This window comes from Polyodon spathula, chromosome 10 (assembly GCF_017654505.1).
Source record: "Polyodon spathula isolate WHYD16114869_AA chromosome 10, ASM1765450v1, whole genome shotgun sequence".
NCBI classification, from domain to species: domain Eukaryota; kingdom Metazoa; phylum Chordata; class Actinopteri; order Acipenseriformes; family Polyodontidae; genus Polyodon; species Polyodon spathula.
The window spans coordinates 12,304,399-12,330,269 of NC_054543.1; positions in this window are offsets into that span (position 1 = coordinate 12,304,399).

Consider the following 25,871-nt stretch of genomic DNA (forward strand, 5'->3'; position numbering starts at 1 on the left):
ATCTCATACTTAATAGACGACACATCTAATTCTGCACTGCTTCATTGTTAGCTTGTATTCAATTTAAGAAAACATATACTTGGCAAAAGAAATTAAAAAAAACAAGACAGAAAAGCTGGAGTTAAATGCATTTTATTTGAGTTTCTGTCCTATTTCATATTGTTAGGAGTGTTATTTTTAAAGCATAATGAATTGTTTCCCCAGCTAATCAAGGCAATGATTCAAAATGGAACCACTGCATTCCATGCAGCTGATGATGCCAGTACTACCAGCTAGTAGTGTTGATTTAGGGGGCCTACTAAATTAGACAATGCTTTTACTAACATTTTAATACATAAATGACTAAAGCAATGGGGCCCTATGGTCAAAATGCACAACATTGTTATGTCATTAGCAAACAGAAAGCACCATAATGAATATGTTTACCTCTGTGACAATGACTTCTTTGATATGCTTTTTTTTTTTTTTTTTTTTTTTTTAAGATTCAGAGCATTACGGACAGACAGACAGAGGAATGGATGCAAAGCAAGAACACCGCACCTCGTTCCAGGTGGCTGCCGATAAACGATATTCTATTGTTATGCTCACTGCTGCCCATCAACTGTTGTGGCTGTTCAGAATACTACATCTGGTACTAAAAAGATGTTTCTGGTATGACACATTTACCAAAAGCTCAGGATCCCAGTTATTAATTTTTAGAGGCCAACACATAGTTCTAATGTGACTTTCTCTTAAGAGAAACAGTGGATTTCTTGGTTATCAAAACAAACAAACAAAAAAAAAAAAGTTCAAGGTTAAACAGAATTAAGAGGTGCAGTGTGTGACCTTTACACAAGTCTGTATTCAGCTCTCAACCTGAAGTAAGTGATACATATTGTTTTCTTATGACCAGTTTACAGTAGGTAATAATTGATATTCAGTTATCTATTGTAAAATACAGGCCAAGGGTCGGACCAAATCAAACTCTGATCGCTCTTGCAAAATTGTATATGCGATAATATCGCTAGTTTCCATATCACATTTTCTTTATCCCGAAACCAAAACTAGCCATTTCTAATACGCGAAAGGGGCATAGAGAAGTTTCGTAGGAGTAGGGGCCACCGAAAGCAATATGAAAACAGCTGTTGACCAATCCCCTGCCGATGTTTGTGACCTTTTGAAGGGGAACATGGTGGTAACATGCGAAAAGGCTGGTGAAGACAGCCAGGGCAAAAAAAAAAAAAATAATTCTGTGTTGTACTAATGTTTAGTTTGAATCAGTGAATGCTATTACATACAACTATGACTAGTTGTAATAATAATAATAATAATAATAATAATAATAATAATAATAATAATAAAAACATGTTTATTATTATTATTATTATTATTATTATTATTATTATTATTATTATTATAATAATAATAATCATCATAATCATCATCATCATCATCAATTTTTATTTTTATTGTGTAAAATATTGAAAAATACGGACGTGAGTTTGAAAGAAAACACACAGAGACACACACACATACTTGCAATTACCTTGTTTCCACGACGTCTATTGCATCTTGCTGCATTGTTCTGACACTGTTATGAAAGCGTTCCACGTTGTTAAAATCCTTACCATTCCCTGACTTGTGTCAGCACCATGCAATGCCAGAACCCTCATACCCCACTGGCACGGTGCTGCCCAGAGCCCTGTTGTGCACTAGGCTGTACTGTAGGCTATAAGGGCACAAGAAAGAAGATTTTAAAAATAAATAAATAAATAAACTGATTGCAGATTTTTTTTTTTTTTTTTTAAACGGACAGAGTCTGGTATTTATTATTATTATTATATTATTATTATTATTATTATTATTATTATTATTATTATTATTATTATTTCTTCTGTCGAAAGACCCAAAGCAAATTTAAAACTTCATCTTGATGCTTCTGAGATGACAGTTAGGCTATCATTATATGTATTATGTAATTTTGTTCTCTACACGGATTTATACGTTTCGAGTGGTCCGCTTGATATACTGACATGGTATAACCAAAATAAAATGTGTGCTCCCTACTGGAGCGGTGGGCTTGTTCTTACATGCCGAGAATTTAGGCTTCATGTAATGATTCTGTGTAGGCCTACAGGTTATAGTACTTTACGAGTAACCAACTGTTAAAAACTAAAAGTTAATATCTTTAAAGTGGTTAAAATATTCGTACGTTCTTTATTAGTATTCTAGTTTGTTTACATTCGCTAGCCTTGAGTTTGATCGAAGTTTAATGTAATTGAGTTTTGTGTTTTGTTTACTTATTTAAAAAGCTTGTGCAGAAGGTGACCATCTCTCGAGTTAATTCATTGATTAATTGTTGCTAATTGGGATATGTAAACCTGTATAAAAGGGCACTTTGGCCAAAGTGAAACAAACACTAATAATTCTAAACAAGTATATTTTAAATATAGGAATTGTTTCTCTGTTAATTTAGAGTCAAGTCTCGCCTCTGAAACTCTTCTCCTGGAGCGCAGAAAGCTGCAGATTTTTATACAAATGACCATCTCTGGTCACTGGTCACCTTCCGCACGAGCTTTTTAAATAAATAAACAAAACACAAACGCAAGCTTTTCGCCGTCATCTTAAATAACAAATAATCATGTTGGACGGCCTTCATCCATCCGCACATAAACACTATATATTTGTATAATAATAATAATAATAATAATAATAATAATAATAATAATAATAATAATAAATAATAAATGAATACCTACATAAAAAATAAAATACACCCGAGGGATGGGCATCCCGTCACAAAATGAACAGTACCTGATTTCAAACCACATGACATGACTGCTCAGTTGTGTAGTTGTCGCTCGACGAATTCGCAAAAATAAGGTTTCTTTTTTTTTTTTTTTTTTTTTTTTTTTTTATCGCTCGCGTTGGAATTTGTGTCGCGGCGACGTAACTTGTCGTGTGGCCTTTGGTGTGAAGGGCGCTATTGAAAAGCATAGGTTTTACTGATTCGCTAATGTCGCTTTGTTGTGTCGCTCATCGGGTCGCGTCTGGTGTGTAAGTGCCTGAAGTGCTACCTTGATTTGGTCCTGCCCCTAGTCTGCAGCCAGTTTTTTCTAGCTAAGATATAGTAGTGCAGAGTACTATTTTCAATGCATATGGAAATGCTAGTAATAGTGTTATTACAAGTTTCCGACGCTAGAATAGAAATATGGGGTTAAAATATTGGCTTACATTTATTATATTGGTACTCCTATGATCAAATCGTCTCTTCCAAAAGTTTACCATGGTTTTCACATTTTACCATAGTATACCGCTGAATAAATATAATCTAGGGCCACAGTGTGTTTTATCGATGTTTGAAGACCCATTTAAGCCATCCTGTGCCTTTACAAAAAAGATTAATGGAAATGTGTTATGATTTTATTTTTCGTAACTACCCTAATTTACATCACTATTTGTGCATTTAGAATTATGGGAAATAAACTGATTACTGTTTTACAATTGTACTCAAAAAAGTCCTTATCAAGATTTGAGCAGGCTGATACACTTTATGTTCAGTGAAATGAGATGAGAGAGTACTAATTCCACCATATGATCACCCATACTTTGGACAAAGGCTGATGAGAGCAATAAGCAACAGCAAATCAACCAGGGCATGCAAGGTATGGTTTTCACAATTCAGAGCAAAGATAATAAAGAATTATATGCCTTCAGAGCTCAGATATTTTATTTGCTTGATCACTTTGCCTCCTCATAGCTGCATTTAAATTATTATTGTGCAGGTCACTGTGCTGCAAAGCTGCAGCGTTAACCAGCTGTTTACACTTCCTTTTTTCTGTTGTTCTTGTGGGGTTTTCAAAAACTAAATTTCTAGAAATGTGACAGGCAATAGAACCTTTATTTATATTATCGATCCTTGTCCTCTAAACCAACCCGTCTACATTACAGCCTATATTTGTTCTGAATCCCTGTCAAAAGCCTCTTACCTCCTCCAGTCTCCCCGATAGAAGTGTAAGTAATATCTGACCTGGCATCTGTGCTTGCAAAACTGAGTGTGTGCATGGGTGTGTTGGTGTGCAGGTAGGTAGAGAAGGCTGTAAATGAAATTCATCTGATGCTCTTCCATGATTTAATTATGTTCATTGCTTTTGTCAGATGCTTGTTGCAGCCCCTTGTAAATCTATTGCCCACTTACTGTGTTGCACTTTAAGCAGGTACTGATGTGGTTCTATTGCCTTGTTCTGCTTGTATTATTTGCCAAATTGACTCATGACTGCCGGTTTGTAACAGACTTTTAGGAATATAATATGATACATTTTTCTTTCTCTCTCTCTCTCTCTCTCTCTCTCTCTCTCTCTCTCTCCTCTCTCTCTCTCTCCTCTTTCTACTTTTTTCCCAGCTAAACAGCTAGGGACTGGACTAGGACTGATGATTCCAAAAAAAAAAAAAAAAGTAATTCCATTAAATGTTTTTTAAAAGCCGCAGGAGCTTTGGTATATCACCGCCATTATTGATGATATCATTATTATGTATAGGATCCTTCAGTGAATAATAACCCATTATCTTTCATTTTTCCTGTTTTTGTCACTGGAAGTTGGAAAGGTTAGGTAATTTATTTTAATGTATAAACTGTCAGGCGCGAACATTGCCATGCTCTAGCCCCCGATATATTCCGCACTTAAAGGCATGATTGTTTTTTAAATCAGCCTACATTTCAGGACAAGCGTTTCCCACATATTATATTTAAATTCATATTGTATTTTAGGGGTCTTCACTTTGTTGCAGATGTTCTATTCCTGGCCAATAGCTTACTACACATTTTAGATTACTTGCTTTGATGAACTGTTTTTTGTTTTTTGTTTTAAAATGAGGAAGAAAAATAAGCTATTTTTTAGTGATGTATCTGTCTGTAGTCTCTATATATATATATATATATATATATATATATATATATATATATATATATATATAAAAATCTGCAGAGGCAAATTAACCATTTATTATGTTTCTCTCCGAATTATTTACAATATTATTCTTATCTGCTTAACAATCATTGTAAAAACAAAATATCAAAAGCACCACCCTATTAATAGATACAAAGTAGTCCATCCATTATCATTAACCACTTAATCCTTTACAGTGTTGTGGTAAGCCAGAACCTAACCTGGCAGACACAGGGCACAAGGCAGGACTACACCCTGGACACCAGTCCATCACACACAGGGAGATTTAGAGTGACCAATCAACCTGAACAGCATGTCTTTGGACTGTGGGAGGAAACTGGAGTACCCAGAGAAAATCCATGTGAACATGCAACTCAAAACTAGGACCCTGGCGCTGTGAGGCAGCAGTGCAAACCACCACGCCACCATGCCAAACCTGGTACAAAATAATGTTTTATTTTAAACAAAATAATCTCAGATAGGAAAACAGCTAGACTATCATTCAAATAGCCTAATTTATTTTGCAATTACCACTTTTAAGAATTATTAACACAATTCTATTTCAAGCACTGAATAAACTTAAGGTCATAATTCAGCTAGACAGCTGGAAAATAAACAATGTAAAATTATGCATGTTTATTGTGTCTGTCATTGTAGACCTTCATATTACACAAAGAAAACAAACATTTATAGCACATTTGACAGTCAGTATTAGTATACAACTATTAATGCAAAAAAAAAAAAAAAAAAAAAAAAAAACATTACACAAAGCATTTTTAAGAACAAACAGACGTTTCAAAAACTTTCAAAATACCTTTCTGAATAAAATTGAAACTGTTCAGAATTTTTATGTTAATAATTTGGGATTTACAAGTACTTTTACAGTACTACAAAACATATATTTATTTTAAGAGCTGCAGTACAGTTTCAAAGTACTAGAGCATTATTAAACTTTGTTTAATAAAGAGAATGCATGGGCATAATAACCAAGCTGGCATTACATAACAAATACAGTAACTTTATAACTAGTTTCAGGGACCTGACTTAGCACTGATTTTATGCAACTAAAGTTATTGTTTGTGCAAATCAAGTTTTGCACTTATTAGACTAATTCTAAACGTAACACATTTTTAGCAGATTACAGGTGTATTTATAAATGTATTTATAGCAAACAGAGCACAGACAAAATAATAAGGTTAATGTGAGGCTGTAACTGTTAATTGAAATTTTACATTTTTAAAATCAAAATAAGGTTAGTTTTACAACAGGTGTTCTGCTCTTTTGTTAATTACATTGTACAAATCATACAGACTGCCTAATATTAACCAAATAGCTGTTGTGCAAAAAAAGGATACTAACATGACTCAAATTAACAATGTATAATATCATTATGTAAGTGAATTTACTTTTTACATTTATACTACTACTACTACTACTACTAATAATAATAATAATAATAATAATAATAATAATAATAATAATAATAATATCAAGTAATAATTTAGATCTATATTCTAGCAATACTTTATGTTATAACTAAGTTATAACTTCAAGACTAAATAATTTTCTTTTTCATTTTTTTTTTTTATGTCATTGTGTAACTACACAAAATAGAAAACAATAGAGAATGTGCTTTATATTGGTATTATGTACAGACACACACACACACACACACACACACACAAAATTCAACACGCTTCAGTGCATTTAAATTTATACAAACTCAGCCCATGACAGTGATGAATGTTATACTGTATTCTACAATATGTTTAATGCATAGGTCTGTTGAGTTAAGTTTTCTCTTCTTGTACTATCCCGGTGCTTCACCTCTATATGTTTCATCAGATTCAGTTACATTAAAATGCCAACTGATATAGTAGAAAACATCAGAATATACTAGCATACAATTGCATTCTCTATCTCTACTCTGTGTGTGTGTGTGTGTGTGTGTGTGTGTGTGTGTGTGTGTGTGTGTGTGTGTGTGCGTGCACATAGATATAGACGTATGACTGTATACTTTGCATACCTACATGCTGTAAATACATAGCATACAGGGTCAGCTGGGGAAAATAGGAACATGTAATAATTCTAAACAGAGTCTTAATAGATTAGCCATCTTCCTCAATGAAGAAAATATAATTCAATTAACTGTGTATCTTTGGCTGTGCTGTATTTATAACGAGTGCTACAGAATAAAAGATCCAGAATTAAGTCAATATTAATTGTAGGAACATGCATTTAGTATTCTATAGTATTATCCAAAATCCGAAATCTATATATGCATAGTACTGTATGCTGCATGTCAGTGTCTTGTGGATTTCTATGAATTTGCTTTAATGTTAGGCCTGAATGCCTGCCTGAATATCAGAGAAATCGCATATGCCTTTGATTATAAGGTAGAGTACCTCCCAGATCCTGATATGAATTTCATCACCACTGATACCGGAGCTGCATGAACAGCTTAGTATGTGCAGATCAAGGATTGTATGGAGTCTCATGGTGCTGGACTGAGTCTGTCTTTTGATAATGCATTTGCTTTTCACTTCTATGACCCTGGTACCACTGTAGCCCAACAGTGCATGTCTAAAAAAAACATTTGTATTTGTTTAGTGCTGGAAGGTGTGGCTCACCCATCAGCTCAGCTCCCATTCCAAACCTTATGAACACTAGTCTGGATACTGTGAATACTGGTGTACAGTAAGGAAGCTCTGATCTGATGGAGGGATAGGTAACTAACTCAATGGTTTCTTAATTCCTTCAGGCAAGTTGGTATGGATATATACGTCAGTTTGTCTTCCAAGTAACCATTGCAACCAAAAGCTGTGACTGGGTTTGAGATGAATAATTAAATTAGTGAATTGAACTGTCAATAAACTAAACTATGCCTGATCTTGAATAACTCAACTGTCTATACTACTGTCATGTAGCGCCAATGGTATTGCTACGATTTTCATTCTGTGGGTCACACACACTCCAAAACTGTAAGGTAATATGTTATTCATTTTATTAGTATGTATTAATGATTATAAACCTCATGGATCATCTCGGTCAAGCAATTTTCTGAGTCGAGCGGTCATTATCCCACAGGTAGATGCCCTCTGAAAAGTGTACTCTCTCTTTAAACTAGTATAGGTTTAATCCATCACTAATATCCAAAATTCCTCGTATTTGGTTATAGTACTTTTTGAAAATATATATTATATGATATATATATATATATATATATATATATATCTATATTATATATATATATATATATCTATATATATATATATCATAGTACTTGTGAGGTTAAACATTTTATTTTGGTGTTATTGGGCCCCCCAATAACACACTAAAAATGAAACTAGAATAAAAAAATAAAAGGCATGTGGCATTAAATTATAAAGGAAGAAAAGAGTGCAGCAGTGTACTCTACTGAACTAGATCTTCCTGCCAGTTGAATGCATTGCTATAGCCTAATGAAATGAGTGCCTACTTGGACAGATAATATATTCCTAAACACTTAGGACATCCTTGGCTAGGCATATAATTAATACGCAGGGATTGGTAGAACTCTGTGACCTTTTGCCATTTTGGTTGTTAATATTCTGATAACTGAGTAAAGTAAACAGAATAGAGAAACATGATCTTTAGTAATGCAGTGTCTTCATTTGCTCTGTGTGTAATTACCGGTAAGTCAACAGAGCTCTGCATCCCTGGCCACTTCTCTTGAGAGGTTACAGCATGTTTTCTGCTTTTAATAAAACATATTAAAGACCAGTTTGTATAAAACTAGCACATTATTAAGTGTCGTGCTAAGGGTTGTAAATTTAATTAAACAAGCACGTGAAAGAAACTAGATTTGCCCATTATTGGATTTTTGCAGCCTTGAAATCTAAAGCAGACTGTCTTATAAAGCTTTCAAGTTTACTGAGTTCGTTGAATTCTTGTGCTGTGTAGTATAAGAAGGTGACCTGGTAAAGTCACAGCTGAAAGGTAAAGTTTTATGGGATTCTCTAGTTTTTATAGATCCTCCAATGTTCCATTTAAATTTACCATTGCTTGTAAAAAAAGCTACAGGTGTGCTGCAATCTCAGTAGGAGCAAAGACACTATTCATTGCTCTTCCACCTCTACGAAATGGATCTAGACTAAACCAGCCCAGCTTTAAATTGCTCCCTATTGACTCTGAGATCAAATAAAAAAAGAAAAGTAGCTTTGACTAGCTTTCTGGTAACATTTACCATACAATACCAGTTTAAAAAAATTACATCTACACAAAGGAGATTCCTAAAGAATGCAACGTAGAAGTCGTACAATAAACAGAAATAAAAATAATAATAATAATAATAGAAATAGTAATAAAAAAAACTTTACAGGTTTACAGTACTGCTGCTTTAGGAATGCAAACCTTTTTGAATCAGGGAGGTCAGGGAGATGAGGAGTCTTTTTTAAAAGAATGGACTGTGATTTTGATGAGTGCAGTGTTAGGTTGTATACAGTATTTAACTGTTTAAGGCCACATAAAAGAAGACAATTACATAGTTTAACCTTTGTATACAAATGCAACAAAGCAAAAGTCTAAAGCACAAGTCCACTTCATCTGGTATGCCTTAGATATCTTTTGTTATAGAGTTCCAGAAATTACTGCTGTAAATAAAAGAACATCTTTGCTTAGAGATTGGTGATCCCACCCTCCCACTCACAAAACTACTTGTCAGCTAACATGTCCACCAGCATATGTGGTTTTGAGACACAATTCAAGAATTTGTTTATCTTAAGAAATGTTATTAAAATCTGTTAATTCTGAATGTGTCAGTTTTCATACTTTGAGTGAGGCTTACAATATATGCTTAACCTATCAGTATTATAACTTGTCAGTGTGAATATAACTGCTTGACTGAGGATGTTTAAGTCATGTCACAGTGTTTGTAGCTACTGCTCTTGCAGTGCCAGCTGCTTTTCATTATGTTATTAGCAGCATATTTGAAAATAAATCTAAGTGTATTAATGTACTATAAACCATAAAAGTAAATTTAAAAAGATCAACCTTTTTTTTTTTTCAGGTGGGAATTTGGTAATAACTTAATATTATACACTGACATACGTTGGCTAAAATATAATATTTTTCCACAGAATGAAGTTGAGCAGTTTCGTGGATGTATAATTAGTTGAATATTAATCCTTTAAAATATTGCTCATATAGTGTACATACTTCATAATGCACTGAGGCAGAAGCAATGCCATTTTTCAGTTGTATGCTCTACAACCATTATGATATCACAAGCTAACAAACCGGGGGGGGGGGGGGGGGGGGGGGGGGGATTTGCACAAACATTATTTGCTTTAGTTTTATGATCCATACAATAGCACAGGAAATATGAAGGCTTTCTAGTTTCCTCAGACCATTGTAAAGAGCAGGATATGTAAACAAACAAGCTGAAACTTCTTCTGATTTACAGTGCTGCTGGGCTCAGAGTGTGATTTCTCCACTGCTGAGCAGCACCAGCCAGCGAGATATTTCTATACAGACAGTTTGAGCACTTTCGATTTTATACCTCAGCAATTTTTATAGCGTCTTTAGGCCCTCATGTATATGCTGCACTATATCCTTTGGAAAAAAAAAAAAGCAAATAAGAAGAAGAAGAAAAAGATTATCGGCAAGAAAACAGTTAGGTCACATGCTTCAACCCCCCCCCCCCCAAAACCAGACTATAATTGGTAGCTGACCTAAAGGAGCAACCAATATTCCTGATGTCTTTTCTTGATACGCAGCTTGTATCTTTTCCTCTTCTTAAGATTAAGTAAGGTAGGGTAGCCAAGCCTCTGAAGGTTTTAGCATCTGTGCTAGGCTGGTGTAACTGATACTGAAGAGTTATAATTAAAGGTTCCGATTGACGGAGCCATGTTTAATATACAGCGCCTCTCTCACCCATCGGGGGTAATGGTGTGCAGCGCAACCGTACTCCTGCTACTTTCCAGCCAACTCTTTCATTTCAGTCACACCTCTGGGCTGAAAAATAAATTCACTCAACACTGGAAGCTGTTTAAAAAACACTCCTGTTTAAATAAAACACCACCCAAAATCACTTTGTTTGGCTTTCTTTTTTTTTTTTTTTTTTTAATTATTGGCAAGCAAAACACAGTGTCAAATAGAACTGTAAATGCCCTGTTAGTCTCTGCTTGGTCTAACGCAAGGATTTCAAGCATGGTTTTAAAAAGTTGGCTAAAATAAAAATAAATCCCACCTTCCCAACAATAGACAACTACGTCTTGCAAAATGAAAGCTAATTTAATCATTTAAAAGTTTATTGGTCATAAGACTAAATATTGACCAAGGAAAGGCAGAATGGTGCATTCTTATAAGCTCTTAAAATATAAATAGCACTGCTAATTACAACAAAATCTTTGTAGCTATTGCTTATAATTATTTATGATATTTTGCACAAAGAAAATCATCGTGACACATTTTTTTTTTTTCCAAGATGATAGAGTAGTGCTTATAATACATAAGAAGATTGTGTAGCAGATATAGTAGTTATTCTGTTCTAAGTTATTAAAGTTTCAAGTTTTGAGGTATACATACATGATGACTGAAGCTGTAAGTATGGCTTGTTTTTAAATTCATCAATTTCTAGTTTAGCTGGAAGCAGTTGTAGTTGGTATTATAGTTGGTTAACATGTTGGCTGAAATGCCTAGACAGAATTGACATTAACTTGAATGTCTTTACTTCTGAGGAAGCAAACCTTTGTGTTATATAACCATTAGCTCTCATTAAAGGTGAGAGCTTGATAGCGCTGGTTATGGTCAGACAGAATTCAGAAAAGTTCTTCTCCTCAGCAGCCAATAAATTTTAGTCAATTTCTGACTTCTCCTACACCTTACCAAAAGAGTCAGAAAAACAACATGTGGGCATGTTAAAGTTAAATAGAAGTAAACAACAAAAACAAATGTTGCCGGAAAGCCACATCTAGAATTCAAGGATCACTCCCACTTGTCAGTTTTGCTGAAATGTTTGGGGTGGTTTTGGACATAGACTACTGATGAATAACATTGAACCACCAAACATTTGATTTGAGAAATAAGTTGGATTGAATAAGTCAGAGGTGAAAGGATACTCCATTAATCTGTATATTATTGAGAGAAGGCCTCCAAAATATTGTAGAGGCACTCCTCACAATGTGTTATTAGAAGAAGGGAGTCTTCATTAGGTTTTTTTTTTTTCTAATTTACTTTTTTGGTCTGTTACCCTGGTAATACCCCTAAATCCCCTTTTGTAGACATTTAATACTCCAGTGCCTACATATACTCCTACTGGACACATCTGAAGGAGCAAGATTCCTCACAAGCAATGGTTGAAGGTTGGGCAATCTTTCCAAACTGTATCAATCAATGAGGCTTCTCAATCAAACTGTCCAGCACGCTGTCACAGAGGCTGGGATAACAATCATTGTAGAGAAACTGGGGGAAGTGGAAGCACACCTTTATATCCTCAGGGGGCAGAGTACTGCGTTTAAAGGATTACCTTGACGTGATGCATTGACAGTGGTGAAGTAAATTGATGTGTTGTTGTAAACAGCATAGTACAATTTCCTGCAACACTGCAACAAGGTGATGCAAAATTAAATTATTTGTACCTAGTACATGTGTAAATTGATTTCTAAATTATTAAATTAATATACAGTACCCACAAACACAAATATTTATTCCATTTAGGAATAGAAAAAGTACATCAGACCTTTATGGAATTCCGAGTGTCTTCATTGATAATAATTAACCTTTTGAATAAACAAATATAAAATACTGGTTTTAATTAGAGGTCGCCTCAGATAGAAAATCTGGAACAGGGTACCTGCTGTGAAAATTACCCGGACACCCGGATATTTTTGGGGTAATGATTTAAAAAAAAAAAAAAAATCACATATATTATTGTTTTAAGTGCTTGACATATATTTAAATACTATATAGTACACATACATTTAGTCCCTTCAGATCTGTAGACTTGTGTAACCTTTTTCAGTACTGCAAAACATAATAATAATAATAATAATAATAATAATAATAAATAAAATAAAATAATAATAATAATAATAATAATAATAAAAATAATAAAGTTCTTAAAGTTAAATGTGCCTCATACTGCGGGATTCTATGTGACACATTATTGGCCAAATACCGCTGTTGTTGTTGTTGTTGTTGTTAACATGGTTGTTATGTTCAGTTTTAAAACTTATACCAGACATTATGGACTGTCACAATAGCTACCGTACATTGAGGCAGCTGGATTTTTACGGCAGACGCAAAGAAGTGCCTCTGGCTGTAACAATAAAGTGTCTTGTGAATACATAACAAAGGCATCCATGCAAGGCATTGGGTGGAAGTTCTTGACCAAGCAGGAGAAAATGGAATTTGCAAACTCTGCCGAGGAAATATTTCATTCAGACGAATGTTGTTTTATTTTTATTTTATTTATTTGCTTATTTATTTTTAAATAAAGGCTGCTTATTTTATCTTTTGGGTAAAAGACTATATCTGCGTAATAACTGCATTGGAAGCTACACGGTTATGATGAATGGATCAGAGTTTTCAATGACATAAACCCAACAGGATGTTATTTTTTTTCTTTCCGATTTATTTCCTGAGAAGAGTAGTCGCTGCTCGCTGTGCGTTGTTGTTTTCTCTAAAATTTTGATATCCTGTCAGTTAAGAAAAGGCTTAATGCAAAGCTTGTTTTAACATTGTCTTTATTACACAGGCTACATTTTCTTTAAATTCTCAAAGAAATAAATCGATACCCGGGTAGTAAAAAGAGAACCAGGTAGAGCTGGGTAATTTAAAACCCAATGGGTTTTCGGGTACCTGTACCAACCTCTAGTTTTAATGTTGCATATATGCAAGTTATATGTGTCTTCATGTGATAAATATTAAATTATTCCTTTATGATGAAACATGGTCAATTCCATAAGGGCTCCTATTAACCCATTTCTTATCCAAGAAATATTGTGTATTCACACCACACATCTTTCATTGTAATTACAGAAGACTTCTATGACTTCATAAATTACAATGTAATCGCAGGGCAATTCCTTAGGTACATTACATTTATTAATACATTACCATTGTTATCTTTGCTGTTGAACTGCCATTTAAAAATGGTAGCCAAACTCTCATTCAGCTCTGAACATTTAGCAGTTCATGCATGGCATTGGTGTAAATGTGTTTTTTAATCTTAATTCAGCACTGCTTTTCTGATGTTTTGCTGTTCTTGAGTTTTTTACCTACTGAACAAGGTTAGCTCTTTCAATTGCTATATATTGTCCCCATTATTCATTTCCTAGGTAGCAAATCAATTGTGACAGCTACATTTTGACAGTACAGAAAATCTAGCCTAGGTCATTAGAGTTAATATTATGTTTCTTTGGCAATCCCTCATCATTTTTGGGCCTCATTGACTATTTTTCTTTATAAGATATTAAGTATTCAAACCTCATTTACATCCTTATTTTTCAATTTGCTGCCGCAGTAGTTTAATTTATTCCATATAATTTATTTTTCTGAGGGGGACATTAATCATTGCCCTGTACGTTTTAGTGCCTCTGGGATTTTTTTTTTAAATCAATAAAATAAAGGCCCCTCCTTCACTGGATATGATAAAACATTTTGCTAAGGGATATCAGCTTTTACTGTGCTTGTGTCCAGGCAGCTTATTTTTATATTACACATGCAAAGCAAGCCTGTAAATGTATATTAAGTCGGCAGGCAGCTTGTAATTACTTTTACCAAGCCTTTGGTTACTTTTGTAAATGTACGAAATGGTTTACGATGCAGACCAACATTTAGCTTATAATATATATATATATATAATATATATTATATATATATAGATATATATATAGATTTTAATCGATATATATGTATGAAGGGGGAGGATATTCATGCATGAAGGGGGGAGGGGTGGTTTTAGAGCTTTAACTATCCTTCGCAAATTGATTCACACCCCACAACCACACAGGGTCCAGTAAGTAAATTACCAGGAGGACACAGTCTTAATTTCCCCTCTGAATAAGGTTACTTCATTGTCTTGTGCCGATTTGGCCAATCTGAAATCAAATGGAGTTTTTTGAGACAAGCTGTTCTGCAGTTGAACTGACTTGAACTCTGTGTGGAACTGGGTTAGAAAATGCAGTGAACCTATGATGGGCAGGTTAGTCACGACCTGGCCATGATTCTAGTTACATTTGTCATTTCTTTATTTTTGTTGCCAAGGTAAATTCAGTTGTTCAAAACATTCCTGTTATGTACACATTCCACGAATAATCAGATTGAAGATGCAGTATTTCTATTGCCACCATCAAAATATAAGCTCTTATTATTATTATTATTATTATTATTATTATTATTATTATTATTATTATTATTATTATTATTACTTAGTGTGTCTTTTATATTTTTGCATATGCCAGGCTATACTAACAAAGAATTTACCCCAGTGATAAGTTTTTACCACTTTTTTGTGAAAAGAAAAATAAAATGATAATGTTACAGATCTCCTAGGAAATAACTAAGGTGCAGTTAGGCGGTAACTACTGAGTTATTTATCTGAATTTTTGTAACAAACATTTAGTTTCCTTTTAAGACATAAATAAGGGTGTAAACTTCAAAATTATTTTACTGTATTATTATTATAACATACATGGGTTTATAACAAATGGATACATTATGCCTGAAAGAAAACAAAAAAAAAACCATATTAATAGGAAATTATTGTGTAAGGAGAATAATATAAAACATCTATGCACTGTGAGCAGAAATAAGCATACAAATAAAGTGTATGCCTCTCACATATTCTCAACATTGGAGCATCTACCTGTCTAAGAAGTAATGATCCCTTATGTTTATCCATTCTATAAAGTAGTTATTTGGCACAATATAAACCACCTTGTATGAACAGCTACTGTACTGTATCAGTTTGCATAGAAGCTCTGTAGCAAGATTTACACAAACACAGGCCTATAGGCCTATAACAGTAATGTTGTCCGAACATGAAAACAGACCTAAGCACAATCGGGTAAGACCAACCAATACACACACACACACATACACACACACACACACACGTTATGTTTTCCTATACTTGTGGGGACTTCTCATTGACTCTCACTATATTTTTATTTACTATTTCTAACTCCAGTCAGACAAAACTCCACACAGGTTGAAAGTCGACAACAAACTCAATATTTTGGCACTTCTAGTTTTTTTTTTTTTTTTTTAAGGCATATTTAGTTCTTAAAAAGCTGTTTTACAAAGTGAGGACATCTCCACACCGTATTTTTTTCAGGAGTTACTGTCTTTGTGGGGACATTTTCTCAAATTTTGTCCCCACATTGATAGTAATACCTGACCACACACACACACACACACACACAGACACACTGTATAGTACAGAAGCACATTGATTTGAATCAGGGCCAAATCCTGAATCCTTATTTTCTTGATGTGTTTTCATCCTATTGCCTTAATTTTATGCTTGGCTATTCCTTGGGATATCATAGTATTAATTCCTCGGTTTAGCTGAAACAGGTCTTAAAAGATAAGCCTTTTAGGAAGAAATGCAGTCGTCACTGTTTACATGCAGTTTATTCCTTTTCCACAGTATCAATTATGTAACTTTAGTAAACACATTTGTTGTGTGTACATTATCATGTTGACCATTTACCAGACGAAACTCTTGTGTCTTCATATACTAGCAACTGGTTTCAAGACCTTGACCTTTTGGTAGGAAATCTGCACACTTCAATACATAATGCAGTGGGCAATAATACTTTGTGCTTGGCCAGTCCCAGGCTGTTTAATCACTAGGAAAAGACACTCTGTCTCACTCCATAAACCTTACTGAATAAGAGAAAGGGTGTGGGGGCACAGTGTCACTTGTAAATCCAAAATTAAACCCAACTGCCCAGATCTGTGTATAAAGAGATATTTTTTTCTTCTTTACTTGCGACCTATGCAGAAAATCCTGCAAAGATCCCATCTCTTAAGAGTCAGCATTGTCAAGGCTGTAGTAATACCACTCTGCATATTTTAAACAAAAATGCCTCCTTGTAAACATATCATTTCAAAATAAAAAAAGGCTGAAAACTAGTATAAAAAAATGTCAAGCATTTCACAGAAATAAATGCTGCACTACTTAGAGTGCCATACACCTACTTGTAAGAGCTAAAACTGTATTTCTATTTTTGTGAAGTTAATTAAAAAGTTTAAGCTAGGACATTGAAAATGATGCATCTTTAAAACAGTTGCCATATTAGCCTTAGTAATAATAAGACATGCCATTTAAGAGACATATCTGTGATCTACAATCATATTCAGTGTGTGGGGGAAAGTTTAAAATATTGCCAGTTTTAAAATTACTATTATTTTAGTCTTTGTTTTTCTACAGATTCATGATGATTGCTCTGCTCATGAAAAGTGATGTATTAACAGCACTGGAGACAAAAGCCTTTGATCTCTCTGCTAACAAGGTATAGCATGAGTGAGCACAATGCTGAACTTGGCCATACTGTTAGGTGAATGTGTCTCAGCACTGACCTGTACAGACCACCCTCTACTGAGGAAAAAGTGTAGTTCAGCTGCTTTTCTTTACTGAAAGAACCTTGGTAGTTTATGTTTTTTTTTTTTTGTTTTTTTTTCTTTTTTCAAAAACTCTTGAGAAATCGTTCGTGACATATACAATACAAACCTCTTTTGAAATAGAAAACTTTACATAACGTATGGCCATGATAGGTTTATATTACCGTGGAATACTAAAGTTTCTCCTTATGTTTCTAATTTTAAAACCCACAACACCAATATATATATATATATATATATATATATATATATATATATATATATATAATATATATATATATATATATATATATATATATATATATATATAGTAATAGATTAAATAGGTACAATAGACATTAATCTTTTATATGTTAATGCTGTATAGAGGGAAGGCATGAGAGGGAAAGAGAGAGAGAGAGAATAACCATTAGGATTCACATTTAGTTTGTTACTGAATAAATTTATGTGGTTTCATAAGACAAAAAAAAAAAATGAAGAGCTTTTAACATTAAAATGGTCTAGATTGGAGCTTGGTAAGGGATATTACCTCTTTAAAGCAATGCGCTCATTTAGATAATGTGTTAATTCTGTTAATTCCAATTAAATTAACATTAAAGTAGTCTTCATAAAGAGTTTAAGTCAGCATTTTTTTTTTCAAACTTTCCTTAATTACATCATTCTTCTGCTGTCATTAAAGATATTAAAAATTCATTAGCAAGAATAGTACAGTGGTACAGTCAAACTTTCCTTTCATAATGTCTAAAGATTACCACCATTAGCCATTCAGCTTTGAAGATTGCCAGCCCCCCAATCCCAGCAACCTGGGGCTCAGCGACTTCATCATATTCTCTTGCAGTCAAGGTCATCACTGTTTTTATGGAGATGGAATGAATATATATATATATAATAATAATAATAAGCTATTCTTGCATGTGCTGAAATTAAAATATGGTAATAAAAAACTAATTAATTAATTATTTTACAGCAACAACAAAAATGTTACTTACACATGCTGCTGTAATGTAACGTTTTCAGTAAATATTACTGTAGTATTCTGTTCTTCTGACAAAATACCTTTGTTTCACTAAATAAAAAAATAACATTGCCATGTTTCCAATATTGTAAATGATAGTATTTTGTTCTAAGGGATTGAGTATGCGTGACAAAAAAAAAAGAAAAAATGATGAGATAGAGACGTATTGTGATAAAGGTTGTATTACTTGTGTAATATGTTTGACTAACTTGTATGAATCTGGCCACAGATTATTATTTTTTATTTGATTTACCAAACACAAGCCCTATTATTATTATTATTATTATTATTATTATTATTATTATTATTATTATTATTATTATTATTATTTTCCTTTCCCCCAACTCACTTATTTTAAATGTATTTTTGCAAAATGACACAAAGAAGCATCTTGATAAGACGTTAATGTCAATTTTAACAATATCTAGAGGCATACATTCCACCTGGTAGGATGCAAATAGGTTCCACAATCACACATGCTAACTTAATTAACACTCTGAAAAATATTGTAAAGTGTGTTGTATGTGGATGAAATCAAAATGATGCTTCTGGCATACCCATTATAATGCATCGCTATGGTAGCGCCATAAACTTTCATGCTAAGGTAAGATCAGTCTTAGGGGCCAATCAAGTCCATCCTAGAGTTATGTTTTATATCTTGGAATTTTAAACATGTGTACTGAAAGTCCATTATTGTGGTCAGGGCCCAGTGAGTATGTCTCGCAATTTCATTTATGCCATAGGGGATTTTAACGGTTTCAAATGAACTCTCATTTCAGTGAATATGCGTTGTACTTTTTATTGATATAAGCTTCTTTTTCTTGTGCTTATAGCATACATACAAGTCTGTAACAATTATAGCAGAACACCATGCAGCCTGGGCATCTTCCATAGCCAGGGAATAACTGTTAAAATAACTATTCCCAATTAATAAGAGAGGGCAGATTTTTGATTTGCTATTCTGAAATATCCTGACTCACCACATCCTATTTCTGAACTCATGCAAAGCCCTTATAGTACAGTGCAGGCTATTAAGAGGCTTTAGTCAACCTATGTTAAGAAGCCCAGAGCTCAACAGTGCTTAGAAACCAAGGTCTGTATAAATGATTTACCAAAACCTCAAATTAATGGTATTTGAACCAAGCAAGTAGACACCTCCAAACATGTGCATCACTAATAACAAATGATTTCTTTGCTTCACTCAAGCTACAGAAGACTGTGAGAATTGGAAGCCCATCAGTAATAATGCTGATGAGATCCTAGCATGATGATTTGATTCAGCTATGAATTAGAGTTAAAGAGAGCACCCTGCTGAGACTATACTTAGGACAATCTTTGTCACTTTACAGACACTTACTTTTAATCTGAGTTTCCCAAGGATTCTTCTTAATGATAACCGAGTGAATACTATTTAAATACTCAGCACTCTTTTCCCCTAAATAATAGGGTCTTACGACTGTATTGGTGAATATGTTATAGTCATGCTGTAAAACCATCTGACCAAATAGACAACACTTGGTAACATTTTAGGTGTCCATATACGTGATTATAAACATGTTATTAATTATGCTATTAACAATTGTAGAATATGATTAGAAATAATTATTATATACTTTTGCCATTTTTTTTTTTTTTGCCTGTCTTTTCAGGTCTGTTTGTCTTTCCATGCCTGTCTGTCTGTCTGTCTTCCTATGTCTGTCTCGCCAATTGTATGGGGTTTCTTTTTTGTTTTGCAATACAGTTATTACACACTTTTGCCACAGTTTTTTTTGTTGCTATTGTTTCTAATCACTTAGATAACTAAACTAAAGTGTTGCCCAAAACTTTTAGGCAATTGGCCAAAAGACAATTTTGGATTTTAAAAACACTTTTTAATAAATTAGACAATGGGTTGTTATCTTAAGAGTTTATCAAATATCCAGTAAATGTTATGCTTTGTACAGATGTAATCCTGTTTAAAAAACACACAATACAATTCATTAAAAAAAATTATGTGTAATGGTAGTTCCTAGATACATTTTGTGTGTGTGTGTGTGTGTGTGTGTGTGTGTGTGTGTGTGTGTGTGTGTGTGTGTGTGTGTGTGTGTGAATTAAAATAAGTAAATAAATAAGAGACATGATCAAGTTAAGAAAATTGCTTTCACCTTGGTTCAGCGTTCAGTGAGTCTCCAAAATCACAGGTTCCTATCAGCTTGCGAGGACAATAGAATAGGGACAATGAACTGCTGCGTGGAGGAGATGGGGAGAAGGATGTGTTTCCTTTACAGGTAAACTTTGGGTAGTGTATATACAGGAGAATAAATAACAGTGATGTTATTTTTAGATGTGTTTGGAACTGTACAAAAAACAAGGATAGACTCAAAAATGTACTTCCATTGTCTTAATTAACCACAAAAAAATACACTGTATAGTTTAGCAATAAGGAAGACTGAATGAGGTTTATATTAATGATCTAAACAGTAGCAGTTCTAATACTCAGACTCTGAGTTGCCAATATTAAGTAACATTGAAAACAGTGTAATCAATTTGATACGCTTATCAGCTGAGGGCACAGGGGGTTTAATTTAGGAAAGAATTGTTGGCCGTTTAAGATTTCGATTTTGACAAAGGGAGAGCTGTAAGCTTAAGACAAACCAATTCAATGAGGCAACTTGGCAGTTTTCTTTTTAATCCATAATACACAAACAAAAGTCAATTGAAATGCCTTCTTGGGTCGCGATCCAGCCAATTAAATTTAGTACATCACCCAGTGATTCTATCTATAAAGACAATCAAACATTAACCTTATTGCTCTCTTTTAAATTGTATTGAGTCTTTACATGTATGAGATGTAAATATATAGGTAATAGCATCATAGTCTGTAATTGATACTACAGTTAAGGTCAAATTATTAAAGGATATTTTTTAATTGAGTAATCAAGATGATATACAATTTCACTGCACAGTCAACAAGAATTTAGTATTTTCCAAGCACATCTTTACCATTCTTATGAGGGGATACTTTGCAAATATGCTAAGGCTTTTTTGATTGTGGCTAAAATGTTTTTGATATTCATTTGAAATGTTGCCTTATTCAGCTTAACCCGTATCCATGACCTCATTCCCAAAAATTTAAAAAGATTGAAAAAAATGTAATTGCTTGGAAATTGGTAATGTCGCTACTAAAGAAATTGAACCAGATATATTGACGAGAAATCCTTCTTTCTTATAACACAAAAACATCTTGTGGGAACATTAGCCTAACTGATAACTGCTACTAAGTTTATTTTTAGTAGCATTGCTTATCATATGTTAACGTGAGGTTGACATGCTTGCTAATACCATGGTATGTTTGGAAAGTGAAATTTAATTTGAAACAAAATTGTGAGTTATACAGGTACGTTATCATTCTTCATTCTTCTGTTTTCATATACAATCAAACCTGGACTATCCACTGACACACTGAAGAAAAACAATTAGACTACACAAAACAATGTGGTACACCCTCCACACCTTCACCTCATGTTGGGTTTGAACTAAATGCATATTTCTATGAATGTCTGCTTTGCCTCGGGCCCCATTACTCACCCAAAACGATCTGTAATGACTGGTAATCACCAACATGGAGGGCCTTATTGCATCATTGATTGCTCTTCTTACCAACTATGGTTATGATGATTTAGCCTTGCAGTATTTGCATAACTTTTCTTTGTTTCATGCAGTCTGCAGTAGGTTTATTAAATACACAGTTCCCAGTGATGTATTCCATTCCTTTTGCAGATTAACTGAATGAATGATGTTATTGATTGGCATTCCAGGTTCTAAGATGTAGCTCACAGAAACAGCAAAGTCTTTCTGTTTACATATCAGCTGTGTTTGATTGTCTTCAGTTTCAGGACCTATATCCCTACAGTGTAGGAAATCCATCAAACTTGACAGGTCCATTATAAAGCCAACCTTTATAAGTTTTGTTAGGCTGTCCATAGTTAGATTGTACCTCTAAATACGAAGCTACAGAAAAAAAAAAGCTGACTCTAGGCAGCTATTTTGTTCAAGAGCTATTTATATACAGAGAGAGATACAGGTACAACTGGCCACAGTTAGCACATGCCATTCCATATTATCTTGTGTGAAATATTAAAGAACAAAAATATAAACAACAATTGTATTTGTTGATTTGCAGTGTAAGTGGAAATTATGTTTTCATCTTTTGTACAAAACCAGCACTAAATTCCCACAGGGAAACAATGGAACACTGTATTTATTCCATGTTGATACACATATCATTTATTTAATACCAGTAAATACCCTACAATTCCCATAAGATTTTACTTAATTCCAGGAAAACTCAAATTGATACTGTTTAACCTCTGCTTCAGCTGGCCATAAATTCCAACTGACTATCATATATTCCTGGAAAGACAGCCTGCTTAAATACAGAATCTTACATTTAAATGATTTGGCTGGTGACAGGCCTGCTGTGACAGAATAACAAATTCTGTCGAACAAATAGGCCCTAGAGCCCAAGACTCTCCCAAGAGTCAGTTTCTTGCCCTGAGGTAGTGTTTTGTAAATGACTTGTTTCTGTATGGCCTTACCTCTTGAAACATATTGGCTTTGTTACACAGGATAAAATGCTAATTCACTGGTCAGTGTGTGTGTGTGTGTGTGTGTGTGTGTGTGTGTGTGTGTGAGAGAGAGAGAGAGAGAGAGAGAGAGAGAGAGAGAGAGAGAGAGAGAGAGAGAGAGAGGGGAGGTTAATTATTTATTTCACTATGGAACTCGTATAACAGAATACTCCTGCTTATTCACCATGACTGATAATCTTGGTTAATCCCTTATTGGCTTCCAGGGCCTCTTCTTTAAGACCTATCCTAGTTATTTTAACAGCTGCTATTATCGCATTATCGCATATAGCAGTAATTGATCACTTCCATACAACACTGAGCTTCGCCAATGCAGTTAGCCTGCCCATGCAGTTCTCTAATCTAGTTTGTATACAGGTTTTTTTTTTTTTTTTTTTTTTAAGTTAGACAGTTAAAATGCTTTACTATACAGTACATGGGAATTCAAACATATATTTGCAAGTGGTATGTATGCATTTGTTTGCAGGGAAAGCGATTGCTGTACATTAGCTTGTTTTCATACACAATTTTAAAAGGCAGTCGTCAGCTAGGTTTAATTAAATGGACTGAATGGGAGATCTTGTGGGGCCCCCAAAAATATTCCAGCATTCTCAATTTAAACAGGAAAGCCCAACTCTACCTTTTTGTGGAGACTTGGACAAAAGCCACGTTTTTTTTCTGAAATGGCCTGTTAAAGGCCATTCTGTAATCAGCCAACCATGGCGCTCCCTCAAAAGAGTAGGAAGACATTATTCAGCTTCCTGCCTCTGATCTTGGGTCCACAACAAACCATGTAATGCACGGCTCAGTGGCCAAAAATAAATAAATAAAAGAAAATCGCAAAGTGCTCCTGTCACCAGTCGCAGATACCACGGAGCATGGGTTAGGCACTATGGACTACTTCAATGTTCTGCCAACAGAAGTGCTGCAGTGACATATGCTAACTTTGCTGAACATTGACCCCGATTTTAAATTGAGGGCAAGTTAAAGATATTGAAATATGAAATTGTCATGGGCATCTATTTAAAAAAAATAAAAGGGATTTTAAGGTTTGTTAGAATCCCTGCTCTTTTCTTGGGAAATAATACATTGTTTGGTATCTGTTATGATTATTTAAAAATGTGTTATTAATATACCCACAATAAAGGTCCAGTCCCGATTACCCTAAGAGCGATGTAACCCACCTTCAGCTTTGTGATTCAGAAGGCTGTGGATTCAAGCCCCAGCTGATCAGTGCTGTAAATAGGTGCTTAAGCAAATCTTGTATATCTTCAGTCAAATCAAAAATCAATTTTAAATAGTACTGGACCTGAAAAGTTTGCCACATCTTTCCATATCTCTTCTGCTAAAAAACAAACAAACAAACCAAGAACCAAGATTTCTCACAATTTTACTTGCATTTATACCAGCAAGTATCGTGAAAAAATGACACTGAAATAACAAAATGTTTGAAATAGATTGACTTCATAGTTTCAAAGTAGAAAATCAATTATCCTAATTTTAGAATTAGCAAATATATTACAACAGTTGTGTTTATTAAATAAAACCCTAACATTAATAATCCTTGTCTATTTAACAGGTGTATTTTAGGATTAAAGCAATGTAAATATAGTGATATTCTACCAACTTTACCACAAGATTTACCAAAAAGAAACAAAGGCTACTGAATTCTGTAGTCTGTATTAGTGCACCTTTCTTTCCTGTTTCTGTTTATCCAAGGACAATACACAAAGATCATTATTTTTAATACTAAAGACAAGTCAAAAGTCCACAGCCTAAATGTAGGTTCTCTGTTACCTCTTATAACAAACACTGGCCTAACCATGGGATATAATTAATACCCCCAACAGTGTAATTAAATGCATCCTCCATCAATAGCAATAGTGAATAATAATAATAATAATAAAATACAAAAAGCATATCTCAGGGGCAAACATGATAGAATTACAAAATGAGCAGCTTGCAAACTGTCTCTGCTTTGATGAAGTAACATTTAATTATCCCCCAGTGGAAAAGATCCCCTATTGTTTAAACCTAATTTGTCCCTTTTGGCTACTTCCCTGGCCCACAGGCCCAGCCATCTCAAGTTTCTACCCTCTTCAGCATCCTCCAGTATAACCTGCCACCACATTAAATATTTGCATTCCAACTCTTGGTCAACCTCAACGCATTTAGGCTAGGACAATATTTTATCTGTTAAGTGTTTCCTAGGATTTTGGCTCTCAAGATGAGATGAAAGAAAAAAAGCACTGCTTCCCTCAAGGATCAGCCAGGTCAATTTCTTCTGACTCAACTGGCAAAGGTTTGTATTCTCTGTTCCACAAAGACCATCATTTAGGCTGACCTCAAGGCAAAGCCAGACACCCTCCAGCCTGTGTTACCCTCACTTGATATCTTGGAAAAATAAAAGGCGATAGGTGTCCTCAAAGCTCTACTCCCTTTTATCGAAATAAGAGATAAAACTCCCCTACAAAAACCTTCAAGCTGAGTGAATGAAGATAGAAAATGATCTACCATAATTCTTTTTTCTTCAGGCACAAATCATCAGTAAACGATGATACAAAAACAGCCAGCCTTGATAAAAAAATAATGTTATCGCTTAACCTAGTAAAATTTATTATTACATGTATTGTTAAAGATTATGTAGTGAGTGATCAAGTAGTAAATATTCATAATGGTAACAGACTCCCTTCTTACCCCCTCCTTCCTCTTCAC